Here is a 4,836-nt window from a genome sequence, read left to right on the forward strand (position 1 = left end):
CCTCCCCCACCCGTTTCCAGACCACAGAGCTGAGGTCAGTGAGTCTGAAAAATAAAAACGCAGCTTTGAATTTGAAACGGGTCAAAGGGAAACGGATTGTATAAGGAAACACATTGTGTTGGGTGGGTGATAAATGCGTTCTGCATGTCCAATCACAGATAATTACAGCCTGGAAACAAAAAAAGCTTTAAATCTTGAGGGATTTTCTGTGTTTGAGTTGATCTGAGTGGCCAAACAAACAGAAGCTGCTTCTGATTCAACATTAAAGGAGAAAAACGGGTCGGAGCTCCTCAGTAGCTTCATCTAAACACCATCACAGAGCCTCCTTTCTCTGCGTCCAACAGCCCACAATTACAGGCCATGTGCTGAGGTAACCCCCACCCGCCCATCTACCCCACCCACCCATCCAAAACCACCGTTTGATGTCAAACCCAGCACCCCTCCCTCCTGCTGCTGCTGGTCCAGAAACCAGAGCAAATCCCAGTCCAGTGCTGGAAACACCAGCTGAGTGCAGACTGCAGTACCTGGGAGCCCATTTCCTTCCCCCGAAGCTCAAACGGCCATTTTAGTCGGCCATGTTTACAGGTAACATTTATAGCAATAAGCATATTTCTCAGCATGATGGCAGGTGGCACAAGAACAACATTTTTAACCAAACAAAATATAAAAATAAAATAAATTACAAATAATTTTTCTAGATGCTGGTGAATTAAGTGATGAGGATTAGCTGTTAGCTAGTTCAGGACTCTTCTGGAGGTGAATTTGTATTGTGTTTTGAAAGCTAGCAGGCGGTTAGCGGGTGATTAGCTTAGTCATCAGAATGTTAACAAAGTTATCTAGCACTTAGCAAACATAGCGGGCAGTTAGCAGGTGATTAGCAGAATTATTGGACTGTTAGCAAAATTAGCAAATGGTTAATGGAGTTTTTATTGGGAAGTTAGAGGAGTAAGCAGGTGGTTAGCAATGTTAGCAGGCAGTTAGAGTGATTAGTAGAGTTAGCAGGTAGTAAGCTAAACTAGCAGTAGGCTAGGTAGTAAGCATAGTTGGCAGCTAAAGTAATGTACTAGCTGTATTAGCAGAGTTAGTATTTTAGCAATGTTAGCAGGCAGTTAGCTGGGTGATTAGTTGAGTTAGTAGACAGTTAGCAGAGTTAGCATATGATTAGCAGAGATTAAAAATATATTTAGTGTCCATAAAAATGGACATTTGGTAAACATAAACATTCATTATAATGATTTAAACATAAAACTAAAATGTGATCTAAAATGGTGAGAACGTTTATTCTTCCCCTGGTTTAAGAGTTTGAGAGAAAGTAGCAGGCAGCTAGCAGAGTTAGCATTCCCTGCACCCTGATGTCTGCGCTGCAGCAGAGGCCACAAAGTCTTTATCCGTCTATTTTTAGCAGAAATTGAGTGAATTTTTTTCTGTTTTAATTCAGATTTTTTTCTCAGTAATAATAGGTAAGATAAAAAATATAGCAGCAACATGTAGAGATATTTTATGCTACCCTGCTGCTTCTCATCATGCTTCCTTATTAGGCAACATATAGTAGAGTTTAGCATGTAGACTCTGATCTCATCTCCCATCATTATGTTGCATAACATGCCAGGAAGTGATAATCTCACCTCAGAGGCCGCAGGTGATGCCAGGCTGGTGAAAACGAGCCGGTAGCACCGATAACCTCCTGCTCTGGTGAGGCTGCAGCTTCAGGACATCTTCATGTCTGAAGCAGCGCTGCCGTCTGCCTGGACCTACAGATGGCTCGAGTTTTTTAAAATGTTGAGCAAAAATAATCAAGATTTTCACAGTTTAGTCCTGAGGATATCAATATTGTATATCATAAAGTATTTATTTGAAAGGCCCTGCATTTTCTGTTTCAACGTCTGAATCAGGAGCATGAAATGTTTAAAGCAGTGGTGTCAAACTCATTTTTATTTTGGGCCGAATCAAAAATCTGAATGTTCTTAAAGGGCCGGTTGCACCAGAATCTATTGATAAAACCAATAAAACTGTTAAAATATCAATAAATAGCTGTTCCTCTGGGATTTGTGATTATTTTAGTGTTTATTTTTGCAATCAAAATGACAGATTTTGTGGTGAATATTAAGAAATATTTGTAATCGTTATTCTTTTACAATATTTACACTAATGTATGATGTCAAATGTGACTCTATCACTCGTCGTATTGGTTACGGATTCAACGTTTTTGACCAATTTTGAGAAAATTAGCAGTAAAATCAGGAAAAAATGTGAACATTTGTTGATTTTGTGTGATTTTTGCAGATTTGTGAAAAACTGGAAGGACTTATTGATGTAATTTGGAGTCCAGAGGGCCACATAAAAAGCTGCGGCGGGCCAGATTTGGCCCCCGGGCCTTGAGTTTGACACCTGTGGTTTAAAGGCTCAACAGTAATAAGGTGAGAACTGAGTGAAGCAGCTTCATCTGAGGAGCCGCTGTGAGTTTTCTCAGAGGAAAAGTTAAAAGCTGCTTCAGTTTTTAGCTTGACCTGAGAAACAAGTTGAGTCAGTGGGTTAGGAATGATGCACAATGATGCTTCATTTATTAGTTACGGCCTTTAGTCGGTGGATTTCTCGCCCAGGCTGCTGTTGGTATCAGTTTCTGTCATTATTCAAATGTGAGGAGCTGAAGCCCCACAGTGGAGCCGCGATCTGGACCCTCCAGTAATCCTGCAGGTTTGATGCAAACGAGGCCGGGTCCAGCCGGGTCCAGCTGCACTCTAAAAAGTGTTTTTTGGGCTGAAGTTCATCTCATGGACTTATTTACATTAATTTAACTTAATTCTTTTGCTGTTGCTATGCCAACTTACTTTTTTGTGTATATTTAACTCAAAACTTACACTAAATAGTTGAACCAACTTAATTGAATTGCTTCCATCGGTAACAAGCAATTCAATTAAGTTTATCCAACTTAATTTATTAAGTTTATTCAACTGAATTTATTAAGTTTATCCAACTTAATTTATTAAGTTTATTCAACTGAATTTATTAAGTTTATTCAACTGAATTTATTAAGTTTATCCAACTTAATTTATTAAGTTTATTCAACTGAATTTATTAAGTTTATTCAACTGAATTTATTAAGTTTATCCAACTGAATTTATTAAGTTTATTCAACTGAATTTATTAAGTTTATTCAACTGAATTTATTAAGTTTATCCAACTTAATTTAAGTTTAACCAATTCAATATATTCTAATCATCCAACTCAATTTGTTAATTTTATTTAACAAATGTATTAAGTATGTTTAAGATAACAGATTTAAGTCACTCTTACTCATTTATTTTCTTCTAATAAACATTTAAAATCTTTGATTTAATTCTACAGAAAGTCAACTCAAACTTTTAAGTAGTTCCAAACTAAATATTTTGGAAAACTCTTTTTACAGTGTCCTCTAAATATGCTCTAATTTAAAAGTTACAAATCTTTTCCTTAAAGGACCTTTTTGCTTTGACTTTACTTGAAATAATTAAGTTCAATATTTGTATCCCATTTGTATCCCTGACTCCAGCTGACCAGGGACAGATTCCCCAGCGTGACTGTGGCTCTGTGGGTAGAGTGGTCGCCCTGTGATCGGAAGGTTGTAGGTTCGATTCCAGCTTCCTCCCTCCTGCTGATATGGATATTGGTGTGTAAATGTGACTCTAATGTGACGTCACTGCCTTAAATCTTAATAAATTTGTTTAAAAAATTTACAAATTGAGTTGGATGATTAGAATATATTTAATTGGTTAAACTTAATAAATTAAGTTGGATAAACTTAATTGAATTGCTTGTTACCCATAGAAGCAATTCAATTAAGTTGGTTCATCTTTTTCATTTTAGAGTGTGGGTCCGGCCGGGTCTGGCCGGGTCCAGCCGGGTCCAGCCGGGTCCGGCCGGGTCCAGCCGGGTCCGGCCGGGTCCGGCCGGGTCCGCTATCAGCTGGCCGAGGCGTCACGCCGCAAACTGTGATCCAACACACACTGCAGAGTAAACACTCAAAACCCGGGTCAGAACGTCAAACCGTCCTGGACGGGTTCTGCAGGAACTTTCAAGGTACGTTTTTAAGCTTTTCCAGATATTTTGGAGATAAAAAGAAAAATATATCATTTATTATTTACTGTTACATCTTGTGAAACATAAATATTACAATATTTTACACTATAAACCTGAAAACTTTTCCATTTTAATTAAATAATTATTAATGTAAAAGTTTTAGTTTTAAACTGTTTCACTTGTAGCAAGACATTTTTCCCATGTTAGAAGTGAAATAATAACTATGATATTTGCATGAAAATACTTGGTTTTTGCAGACTAGATGCTAAACAACAGGCAGTTATTATCCTTATGAGCTGCAAATGCAAATGAATTGATTAAATCTTTGAGAGTTTTCTGCTATTTTAAATAAAAAAGTAACAGAAAACTCAGTACACATTTTCTTTACGCTGAATGTTCTTGATAAAATCTAAATAAACCATTTTAACGCTTTGAGGTGCAAATCCGTTCCTGACGCGTCGCTTTGAGGCAGGACAGCTGACCGCAGCAAACATGGCCGATCAGCGGGGAGCCCCGGATGTGAATGACGCAGCAGCTCAGGTGGAAATGTGCTGCAGTCAGGTGACGATGTGGGCTGAGGCTGCCTGAGGCCCCCTGCGGTGACGCCCTGCAGCCGAGCAGCACCAGGAAACTGCGCCGGAGTACCACGACTCCAACATGTTTAATTTAGATAAAACATATCCGTCCAGGAAATGAGAGTAAAACAGTGTTTGAGTAACTGATCAAATCATCCATCATTTAAAAATTACATCATCAAAATATGAAGTCAAATGGAAACTT

At 38.3% G+C, this 4,836-nt stretch overlaps 1 long non-coding RNA gene across 1 annotated transcript; it reads left to right on the forward strand.

Moving 5' to 3' along the window:
• Window positions 1-1,913: 1,913 nt before the first annotated feature.
• LOC145551303 (uncharacterized) lies at window positions 1,914-4,583 on the forward strand. Its single transcript, XR_014087112.1, has 3 exons — window positions 1,914-2,417; window positions 3,844-4,056; window positions 4,493-4,583. It is a non-coding gene; the product is annotated as an uncharacterized LOC145551303 (long non-coding RNA).
• The last annotated feature ends 253 nt before the right edge of the window (window positions 4,584-4,836 follow it).

This window comes from Poecilia reticulata, chromosome 4 (assembly GCF_904066995.2).
Source record: "Poecilia reticulata chromosome 4, P_reticulata-male-v2, whole genome shotgun sequence".
In the NCBI taxonomy this organism is placed as follows: Eukaryota; Metazoa; Chordata; class Actinopteri; order Cyprinodontiformes; family Poeciliidae; genus Poecilia; species Poecilia reticulata.